Source organism: Lycium barbarum, chromosome 9 (assembly GCF_019175385.1).
Source record: "Lycium barbarum isolate Lr01 chromosome 9, ASM1917538v2, whole genome shotgun sequence".
Lineage (NCBI taxonomy): Eukaryota > Viridiplantae > Streptophyta > Magnoliopsida > Solanales > Solanaceae > Lycium > Lycium barbarum.
Window position 1 is genome coordinate 113,291,212 of NC_083345.1, and position 12,661 is coordinate 113,303,872.

Here is a 12,661-nt window from a genome sequence, read left to right on the forward strand (position 1 = left end):
GGATATAAATAAAGGAGATGGAAATTTAAGTAATTAAGAGATTCGCTTGATTGATAAACCAAAATGACAAATAATGGCATCAAACTATGGGAAAAACTTATTAAGTGAGAATCGGGCAGAGGTTAAAAGTAGAAGGAGACCCTCAAAGAAAATGATCAAAGGACATCACTTTTGATTAGAATAAATGGCTGACAATGAGACCTCGTAGAACAAGAAACATGATGGATCTTATTGAAAAAAGGGATGAATGAAGGTTACAGACAAAGGAAAGAATGAAAAGATTCGAATTCGCTGCATGAATAGGAATCTTGGTTATTTTTCGACAAATTTCTGAATTCACCCCTAAGTTATTAGCCGAACTAAGGATCAGAAACTTTAAGAGTAAATTGAAGGAAATGAATCATTAAAGAGGAGATTTGGGATGTTTTTGATATAAGTACAAGAATTACCGTTAGTTAGCCAAGTGCTAGAAGTCCAATTGAAGGAAAGAGAAATTAAGCGAGACATTTCGGTGTTAAACTAGTTAAAAGATAAAGTACCGCAGAGATTAGTTCAACTGCTGTAGAAAGAAAAGGATGATAAAATGTGACCAGTCTTGAGGTTATCTTTAAGGGAGGAAGAACAAGAATAAGTAAACTCCAAGAAGACAAAGGCCTGGGACATCTGTAAAATGTAAGAAAGATACGTGGAGATCGAAGAGAACAAGAAATTCTGAATAAAAAGAAGATGGGACCAAAATTGGATAAAAGTATGTGGTAAGTACTGGATAAAATAGCATATAAGAATGTAAATGACGGAGGCTAAATATACAATGAGAACGATAAAGCATGAAGAGTTAGTAGACAGACAGGTAATAAAAGGGACGACCTTGAGTATGGGCCTAAATTTTGGCCACAAAAGAAAAAGGATAAACTGCGTAATTTGGATAAGTTCAGTTTTAAATGAACAAGTAAGACGGCAAGTAAGTAAAGTAAATACCGACAAATACATGTAAGAACATTAACATCTATCTCAAAGAGAACTCTACCTCAACATTCGAGGACGAATGTTTTTTAAGGGGGGAGAATGTTACACCCCTCACTTTCAGAGCATGAGCTTGCCACGTAAATCACCGTATTAATGGAGTATCGGAGACTTCCCATGATGCTTTGGAAGGTACAACCCATGAGAAGTATGTAATAATGAAGTAAAGGATGAATTACGATCTCGTAAGTCGTAATCGGGAAAGACTATTTTGAAACACAAGAACATGGCCATTATCAAGTATAATAAATGATAAATATCATGTATGGAGAGTTTCGGAAGATTTCGAGATCAAATAAATGGAAGAAAATAAGTTTGACAAAAATTTGGAAAAAGTTGATAGAATTAAGGATAGAATTTTGGGCAGATTTTTAGTCAACTTTGGAGGGGCATATCTCCTAGTATATTAAGAGTTTTAAGATGTTTCAAAAGCCTAAAATGAAGTTCGTCGAATCTAGTTTTCAATGCAATAAACCTCTCGTCAATACAACGTCGGAGTAGAGAATTATGGACGTTACAAATTTGGCTGACAAAGCAGGAACGCGTGCTACAGTACTGTCACAGTAACCGACTTGCTACAGTGCTGCTACAGTTGTTAATAAGCTATGACGGTTAGATTAACTGTTAATCAAACCCGACCCGAATTTGACCCTATATAAATGGTAAAACCCCTTTTTTTTTCCACATTCTGCTTAGATTTTTCCAGAAAAACCCAGAAATCAGATGAGGGAGGTGAGCCTATCATTGAGTGATTTTTAAGCGACGCAGTATTAGTTTAGGTTCAGATAACGCGTGGTCGTGATTCTAGCATTGTTGTGTGGCGGATTCTAGCATGGATTCAAAGCGAATATTGGAGATATTGCTATTTCAACGAGAATAAGGTATGAATCTCCTTCTAATTACGTTAATATCGGTTTATTCGCGAAGATAGAATGGTTAAATAATTATATAGTAAGTTGGTTAGTTATAGAAGTTGGAAAACAGTGTGTGGGCTGTTTTATGGCATATGTTGGTGTTGGAAATGATTTTATTACTATTGGTATTGTTGTTGGTGTTGTTGGTTGCTGAATTGGAATTTCGAGCTAGGCATATAAACAGGGGAGATGCTGCCCGATTTTCGGCAGAATATAGAGTAGTTTGACTTGAAAGATTAGTATGAGTATACTATGATGAGTCTAATGATAGTGTGAATCCTCTTAAATGTAGAGTCTCGAATTCGGACGAATAAGTGTAGATAACTGGAGGTTGAACAGGTATGTTAAGGCTAGTCCCTTTCTTCTAAAGGCATGATCCCTTTCTTGATAATCCATAAATGTTTTCCAAAATGTCCCTATTTTTCGAGTCAAAGATTTATGATTCTGTAAGCTTTTATGACAACAACAACGGACATGTTTTTACAATGTTAATGACGTTGCTAAAGATGAGAATGTTTCTATGATGATTACGACGATGATGATGATTTCATGATTAAAAGTCTCAAGCTTATGATTTCAATGTGAATATGAGAATGTTTCGTTATTTTCGTGATTTTCTTGATTTTTATTCATTGTTGTTGAACTCGCCTTATAATAATTGTTCCTTCAAGGTGAGATAGAGCGATGATGATCATTCTATAATATAATCGGAGGTTACCGACCTTACGTCACTCCGATGTACTTATAGCTTTTATTTGGCTCTGATGCATGCTTTATATATATATATGTATTTTCTCACACCGCGCCGCGCTATAGTCGGCCGGGCATGGCATGTAGATGTGCACACCACTGCAGTGGGCATGTTATGATATTGCCCCAGACGCGAGCTAATGATGATAACACCGAGTCTTAATGGCCGGGCATGATACTATATATATGACACCGAGCCTTAATGGCCAGGCATGACACTATATATATGACACCGAGCCTTAATGGCCGGGCATGGTACTATGTATATGTATAAAAATATTTTTTTAAAGGCTAAGCCTGCATGGCATCCGCCTTATGAGGCATCCAGATATACAGGTTATCTCTTTTATTCCATGTTACCTTTCATGTCTCTATTATGTTGTTATTCATGCCTTACATAATCAGTACATTATTCGTACTGACGTCCCTTCTTGTGGAAGCTGCGCTGATGCCCGCAGGTAGGTAGGAAGACGGATCAGACCCGTAGGTGTTCTATCAGCGGATTCTCAGGAGCACTCCACTTACTTCGGAGCTGCAGTCTATTTGGTATTGTCCTTATGATCATTTGTATTCTATGTAGAGGCTCGTAGACGTGTGTATATAGTTAGATGTTTTATAGCTCCACCGGTTCATATTGTTGTATAATATATTGGTGGCCTTGTCGGTCTTACTTTGAGCTCTTGATACTTTACTGTTAGCCTTGCCGACTTTATGAAATACATTATGTTGTGGCGACCTTGTCAGTCTGCATATGTACATATGTGCTGAACGAGCGGATATTCCTATGTTGGGCCTTTTCTGCATGCAGATATTCTTTGAGTTATGGTTTATAATGTTCGAAGTCACGGATGAGTCAGGTGGTTCCCGGCCTACGGGTCGGAGCCCGTCATACTCCTGGTAGGGGTGTGACAGCTGCGTTCATGCCCGCAGGTGTAAATAGATGAGACGAGGATTTTCCACCGTAGGCTGCCTTCAGGTACCAGTTACATTTGGTGGCTCCACTTTTTCCTAGAGCATTGCCGAGTCTAAGTCTATATATATATATATATATGAATTGTGTTAAAGGTATGTCGGGGCCCTGTCCCGACTTGTATATTTCATTCATGTTCGAAGAGGCTTTGCAGACAGTTCCTGTGTGTTAAGGGTATGTCGGGGGCCCTGTCCCGACTTGTATATTTCATTCATGTTCAAAGAGGCTTTGCAGACAGTTCCCGTGTATAGCTTAGTTATGTTGTGTCGGTAGTTATGTTGGCATCGTAGCCCATTGCACATATATTTTTGCATGATATTAGGTTCATATTTATCCCTTAGCCATATTTTACCATTCAAGACAAGAAGGATGCAAGTTATAAGTTGATTCACTCGGTTGCCGTAGGGTGTCGGGTGCCAGTCACGCCTTACCAAGGGCGGGGTGTGACAAAACAATTCATAGGCACATGGTGTATCATAGTAAATAAACTTAGGGTTATCCTGAACATATCTAGAACCTTAGTTTTTGTATAATCTCATACTTTCATGGAAGAACGTGGCATGGGGAAGAACAATGATATTCCCACACTTAGATAGTAACCCTAAATACCTGGTAATGCTCCAAACTTGTATTAACAATATGATTTTGGAAGAAGAGTTCCAAGGTTTAAGTCTTGAATCCTTTAAATGGGTTTTCTTGAAAACCCTATGTTAAGAACAATGATTTCATTGTTAGATTATGAGAACACATGTTAGAATTCACTTGTAATGGTTGGAATAGACTTACCTTGGTGTATTCTAAAGGTAGGGAGAGAAGAACTTCGTACTATGGCTTGAAGAATGTGAAAAACTGATATTTAGAAGCTAAGTGTTGTATTTATACAAGTTCTTACTTGCCCCTAGGCCTTACTTGGCGAGAATTTAGATGCGCCAAGCCATATGGGGGTGCCACAAACTAGTAAAGTGAGGCCAAGGCGAGGATTTTGGTGAGCCTGACTTTCTCGCCTCGTTTGCCTTCCTCGCCTCGCGAGGATTTTGGCGAGCCCGGACTGCTCTCAGTATAATGGCCATAACTTTTTGTAGAGATGTCCGGTTGACCTCTATAATATACCGTTGGAAAGTTATTCCAAAGGGATACAACTTCCATGTTTTATGTTTTCTCAAACTCGTAACAGATTTTCACTAAATCGGGATAGAAGACAGACTTACCGAAAACTTAGTCGATTCTATCGAATCTGAGCACCCCTCTATTAGCCATTTTGAGACGATCATATCTCCTTGACCGGACTCCGATTAGCCTGATCCTTATATGCATGGAAAGGTATTTCTATGTACTATAACTTTCATTAAAGAACCTTTTCCAAATTCCCAATGAATCAAGGTGTTATGGTTGCCCGAAGTAGGCCCCTCAGCCACTTTCGCAAAACATTCAAACCTTCAAATTTCCTTTGAAACTCAAACGATATGAGTCTAACCTTTATTTTAATATACAGGGTGTTACATTATTGTCCTTTGATTCTTGCTACTAGATGTTATTTCTTGTACTTCGACTATCTTATTTATCTGTGGTAGCCACTGTTTCTTTTTCTCAGACTACTTTATCAGGGCTTTTTCGCTTTCGTTAGTTGCATTTTCATATTGGTTTGAGCTACTTGTGCTTATTTGATCTCTTCTCGTCATGTTTTCTCTTGAGCCGAGGGTCTTTCGGAAACAGCTTCCCTATCTTCCGAGATAGGGGTAATATATGAGTACTCTTTTCCTTCTCCAAACCCCACATTGTGGGATTTCACTGGGTATGTTGATGTTGTGGATTTAACTTTAGTGAATGTTTCATTATAGCCAATTAAAGGGAATATAAATAGCAACTTAATCCTTGGATAAATAAATTTTCTTAATAATTATAATTACTAAAAAAACAGCTACATTGAATGGGTAATTGGTGGAGGATTTAGTTCATCTTTTCACATTCCAAGTTTTATTGTTTGGACCTCTAAGCTTCCACCGGTTTTTAACATTTATGCATAGCATTTACTTATATTTTACTACACTATATATAAAAGTAAACACCAAAGCTTCAAACCAGTTCATCATTTTATCAACTTTCCGAAATTCCCATAAAAAAATTTGTTTGGTATATTCTGGTCAGCGGCAACTACGACGCTAGGTAAATATTTTCCTTTTCATGTTGGAGAAGCTTATTTTCTGCTAATTCCCTAACATTTTGGAACTTGCATTTATGAGATAACCTATGATATAATCGTTAATTTTTTGCCAAAAGAATTCGAGTGAACTTAACTTATAGGAGATTGCTTTATTACTTTAGTTTAACATGAATAGTTTTGTTTCTACTTTAGTAGTAACCAGTTGGTATAAGACTATATTCACCACGTTTGCGGCAAAAATGTGTGCATGTCTCTTATAACTTTCATGATTTTGAATATTACAATAATTCTATTTTTTTAAAATTTTAAAACATATAGCCCTATTTTTGTTTTCGTAAACAGATCAAATATAGAATCGTTCAAGGAAAAATAAACGAAATCAAACTAAATAGAAAACTGAACATGTACTTTGGTTCGATTATGACTATAAGTAGGGGTATACATGGACCGGGTTAGTTCAGATTTTTTAAACACTAAACCAAACCAATTGCGTATGTCTCATGTATCTTCAGTTTTATAATTTTACTAGTTTCAGCTTATGCGCTTTATGCGTGACCAAAGCGCGTACATCATTCGACAACAAACACTGCAGAAAAGAAATTGAACTTAGCTACGATCTTCATTGTTAATCTATCGCTAAAAGAAATTTTTGATAATTTGTTACTAATCCGTCGCTAAATAAAATTAGTGACGAATTTTGCTGGGTAAGTTTCCGTTGATAATTTGCGTTCATTTAGTAATGAAATAACTTAATATATAAAAGAATATTGAGAGCTTTTATTTGTTAAAGTGTATTTTTAAAAAAAAAAACATGGCTATAAAGTGTTTAATTTTTCAATTCAAGCATGAAAAAATAGATTTACGCAATTAATGGATGTAGAATAATCAATTACATTACTTACTATTAGACTTCACAAATTAGTCGCAGCTTTCAATAAAAGCTCAATTGTCATGGAAAAAAAATCAATATAATTGCCACATCCACCTTAAATACGTCGATGAATGCATATAAATAAAATCACATTTTTAGAAAATAAATAAACTTAGATAAATATACAACAATTTCAATATCGAAAGAAAATAAATGACTCGAGATATAAAAAATTATAATAATATATATATATATATATATATATATATATATATATATATAGAGAGAGAGAGAGAGAGAGAGAGAGAGAGAGAGAGAGAGAGAGAGAGAGAGAGAGATGGAACAAACCAAATAAAACAAATTGCAAAGCAATTTAATGAAATAAAATTATCAGGAACAAATACCCGAGTATGATTCAAGACTTACGACTGATCTAGAAACTTTAAAAGCAGCCCTCCTCATGTAAATATTTAAGTGTTTATTTGGAGGATACAAATAATTAATCTTTTGTTCCTTTGAACTAATATTTGTTGATTTACTTACAACATCAGTAGCTACATAATTTTACAATAAAACAACATAAACAAATGAATTTTGATATCAAAACAAAAAAAGAAGAGAAATTTGATAAAACTCTTCCCTCTTCAAGGGAGTGAAAGTTAAAAGTCATCCTCGTGTAAATATTTAATTGTTTATTTGGAGTATACAAATAATTAACCTTTTGTTCCTTTGAACTCATATTTATTGATTTACTTAAACATCAGTACCTACATAATTTTACAATAAAACAACATAAACAAATGAATTTTGATATCAAAATAAAAAAGAGGAGAAATTTGATGAAGCTCACTGTACGGAGCCTCCTTTGGCTCCCTCTTCAAGGGAGTGAAAGCTTCCACCCACTTCCTTTTGTAACCATCAAAAATCATAATTTACCTACAGGTTAAGTCATTTTACTCTTATATATCCATCTCCTTGATTAAAAGTCAAACACATACTAATATGTGATCAAAATAAATGTCTCTCTATAAATAAAAATCGTAAGGTCAATATGCATAAGAAACAATATATCTGTTGGGAAGAAACAAGCAATAACCAAATTGTACGATGAGGTAACAACGGAAGAAATACCCAAGTCGAAACATCCCACACTATTTGAACCAAGAGAAGACAATAAACACTAGCACAAATGGAAATCCAAGCAGCAGCTATACCAACAATAAAATAGCAAAGCAAGCAAAAATAAATCGAATGGAAGAGACACAAAATTTACGTGGTAAAACCCCTTCAATGTGAAGAGGAAACATTCACGGGACCTCCGGCCCACAAAAGCTCCACTATAAACAACAAGAGTTACAGCAATGTTCTCCAAATGGCTACAACAACAAAACCAAGCACGGAGCAACAATACATAAAAGATAGCACCAAAACTAGCGAAGAAAGAAGAGAAATCACCCCCAAAAATGAGCTACTGTTAGTACTCGAAAACTGGAGTTACAGACCACAAACTCTGATCTCCACCATTGAAATCGAAGAACCAGATGCTTCGAACCCTCAGTTCAAATTACAGTACGATCCAACGGTTAACGAATCAGGAAACGCAATTTAAAGCGGACAGTTGTAGCAGAAAATTTCTGGACGAAAATCTGCTTTCTCTCTCACGTTTTTCTCTCTATATGGCTGCTATGAATTCACTCTTGTGTTCTCAAAATAAGACCTAAATTGATCCTATATATAGAAGAAATTTTGGGCAAAATTGGCCTGGTCCAAATTGAATTGGGTTTTATTAGTCCAATTCCACATAGAAAGGGAAAACCCAAAAAACCTAATTGGATTGGATTTTATTAATCAAATTCCACACAGGAAGGGAAAAACCCAAAAACCTAACAATATCTTCAATCTAAAATTCTGATCATATGTCAAAATTACTTCAAATAACTTATTTTTTCTAATCATAACTTGTCCAACCTCTCGTGAATTAGAGTTTCTGTGAAAGGAACCATATCATTCACCTCACAGTTGGAGTCTCTCCCACCAATTTAATGTAGCTTGTAGTTGGCCCTACATAATATTACAAACGAAAAGATACAATCAATTAATCATGAGCAAAGCATACGATGGATTACATGGTTGAATCACAATTCATTCAAGATATTGTAAATAGAGGAATACTACTTATTTCCTAGTAAACGAAGGTCTTTTATTACTTGGACTCTATAATTAACCTAAATTAATTTCAGAAGGAAATAAAAAGATTGTGTCATAAAAGTAAAACTCAAAAAAGGTAGAATTCTAGATGAAATAGAATTTCTTACATACACGTATTAATTTTGGTAAGTATTAATTGTGAGGAGGTATATTTTTACAAGGTAAAATTAATAAATAATAATTTGAGGAAACTAGTAAATGACAATTTTGTCTATTTAGAGTCTTTTAATGAAGGGCAAAAAGTTCAATCAACATTTATAAGGCCCTTCATGCTTTTAATATAGTATAGATTACTAAAAAATAAGCAAAAGTAAAGTTTTCATTAAAATTCTGGGGAAAATACATTAACCCCCCCCCCCCAACGTATAGCCAGATTAATTATGACGTACCCAACCTTTACGGACGACCTATTACCCCCCTAGTCTTAATTTTTCAGTATTTTAGGGACCTTTTAGCGCTGATTTTTAGTGACCCCCAATTTTTTAACTTACGTGTTGTACACGCGCCTTTTAAATTTCAAAATCAGCATTATTTTTTAACTCCCTTTTCATTTCACCCCCTTAAACATGAACAAAATTCATTTCCACTCCTCTCTCTCTCTCTCATCGATTTTCACAGCATTTGCACTGTTTACCTTGATAATTTTCAACCGATCTTCCACCACATACATTAATTCGCGTAATACTTAGTGATTTCTAGGGTCGTTTTTGCATTCTCAATTTTGGTGAAGTTTGTTTTGCTGAAGAAGGCTATCATTCGTGATTTTGCAGGTTTAGATTTTTTCGTTTTGTGTATTTTGTAGTGTATTTCTCTACTGATATAGTTTGCTTGTTAGGGTTCACATTTAATTATTTTCTTGCATTCTAGGGTTTTGAATCGGGTGTTTGTTAATGTAGGGTTTTTTTAGTAGAATGAGGTAAATGAACGAGTAACTTTTGCTGCTGATTTTGTTAAATATCATATGTTTCCCTTTGATGTTGCTTGTTGGTGAGAAGTTTTGTTGCTTTGTAATTTAAGGGTTTTGTTAAGTATTGTTGCTTTGTGACTTTCAGGTATGGCTGATTTTATTTATGTTACGTTGAGATGGTTTTATGGTGGGGTATTTGATTTAAGTAGTGGTGTACCAAGATATGAGGGTGGCAATTGTACAGAATTCTTAGATGTTGATGTTGATAGGTTGTCATATTTTGAGCTTAAGGACTACATAAAGGAATTAGGATATAGTCCAAGTTGTGGTTTTAAGGTGAAGCCCCCTAATAGTGACATTCTTGTAGATGTACTTACTGACAAGGATATTTTTTACCTTTCCCTAAGTTTGAAAGATGGGGACATTGTGGAGATTTATGTCTGCCATATGGTAGATGAACCAGACGTGCCCCCATTGCCTTTGGAATATATTGTTCCCAACAACCAAACAAAAAGTGATGCTTTTAATAAAGTTGATGAGGGTATCCAATGTGAACCAAATGTTTCTCAAAGCAACCCTAATGAAAACCCAGCCATTGAAAATACACCACTTGAAACTGCAGCAACTACTACTTCACCCTCTTAATTTCCCACTAATTCTTCAACCCCACAAACAGAAGCTGCTGAAAATTCACCCAAACAAACTGAACCTGAAGATGGTGAAAATGCAAAGCAAGTAAGTAGTGACCATGTTGACTCTCAATCAACAGATTCTGATGTTGAATCTGATGTTGAATCAGACCATGCGGCAGTATTTGATGGTCCAGATGGTGATAATGGATCTGATGTACATGAGGAAGTTAGAACATTTAGGGCTGAAAGGAGGGCTTATAAGAGAAGGACTAGAAGAGAGAAAAAGGGGCAACCTAACATTAATGATGTTCCTTTAGGTGAAGTTGAACAAGACATAGGATTTGATGAAACAGAACCTAGTGAAAGAGGTTTGGAAGGAAGGGTAGGTGGTGATGAACCCTTTTACTTTAGTTCTGATGCATGTAGTTGTACATCTGATTAGGATGATGCTGATGAGGGGGTAACCTTGAAACCTAGAAGGGAAAGTAAATACATAAGGTTTGACCCTACATGTAAGAAGGTAGTATGGCAGCTTGGTATGATTTTTCAAAGTGTTAATGAGTTTAGAGATGCTGTGACTAGATATTCACTTCAGAAGCATATTCAGTTAGATAAGTTTGTCAATGAGCCTTCAAGGGTGAGGGTCACATGTAGGGATGGTTGTCCATGGTTAATTTATGCTAAACTGGACAATTCAACAAAGAATTTTCAAATCAAAACATACTATCCTAAACATAAATGTGTTCAGACCACAAGGAACTATGTGCAATTCTAAGTACCTAACCAGCTGCTACAAGATAGAATTACTGAACAACCAAACATCAGAATTTGCAAACTCCAAGATGCAATTAGGAAGGAACTTGGTGTACATGTTGGCAGGTCCACTGTTAGGAGAGCTAGATCTAAGGTTTTACTAGAGATCATGGGTGATCAAGAAAAAGAGTTTGGAAGAATACTTGATTACAGAGATGAAGTGCTGAAAACAAATCCAGGAAGTACTTGTGTGGTAAAAGTGTCTACTACAGAATTTGCTGAAGATGGTAGGCCTTGCTTCTTAGGTTTCTACATCTGTTTTGATGCCTTGAAAAGGTCATTTTTGAGTGGTTGTAGAAGATGCATTGGGTTAGATAGCTGTTTCTTAAAGGGTTGTAGCAAGGGTCAACTGTAGTTGTTGTGGCTAAGGATGGCAACAACCAGATGTTGCCAATTGCTTGGGCTGTTGTGGAGTATGAGAACAAAATCACATGGACTTGGTTTTTGAAAATATTGATTGAAGACTTGAACTTAGGCGATGGGACTGGTTGCACAGTCATTTCAGATATGCAGAAGGTACTAAACTGTTGATTTTATATTGTTTATGTTGTTACACTTTGCTGATTTTATATGCAGAAGATACTAAACTGTTCCTTTTCAGGGGCTTATTGCCACTATAAAAGAGCTCCTACCAGAAGTGGAGCAAAGGCAATGTGCTAGACACATCCTTGAAAACTGGTCAAAAGATTGGGAGGCCTTAAAAGGAGGCTGATTTTTTGGAAATATGCTAAAAGCACATTTGAGGTAGATTTGAGGAGAAATTTGGACAAATTAGAGCTGCTTGGTGGTGAGAAGATTGTTGAGGATTTACTCTACTACAAGGAACACACTTTTTGTAAGGTATACTTTAATACTGAAACTAAGTGTGACATCATTGACAATAATATGGCTGAGAGCGTTAATGCTTGGATCTTGCCTGCAAGACACAAGACCATCATAACCATGCTAGAAGAGATTAGGATGAAGGTAATGAATAGGATAAGCGTGATGAGGTCTTTTGCAAACACTTGGGTCACAAGAATATCTCCAATGGCATTAAGGACATTAGAAGAAAACATGGGGAAGTCAATGAACTGTAATATTGTGTTTAATGGTAAGCATGGGTTTGAGATTCTTGATGGTCCATATCAGCACGCTATTGATATTGTCAATGAGAAATGTAGTTGTAGGTCATGGCAGCTCAAACGAATATCATGTCCATATGCCATTTGTGCCATGTTGTACAAGAAGTATGAACCTATTGAATATGTCCGTGAATACTATAGCAAGAAGAACTGGTTCAAAACTTATCGTCACTACATTCAACTAATGATAAATATGGCAATGTGGCCTAGGTCTGCTAATCCTGCTATTGCACCACCAATCATCAGAAAAATGCCAGGCAGTCCCTCAAAAGCAAGAAGGAAAGAGGC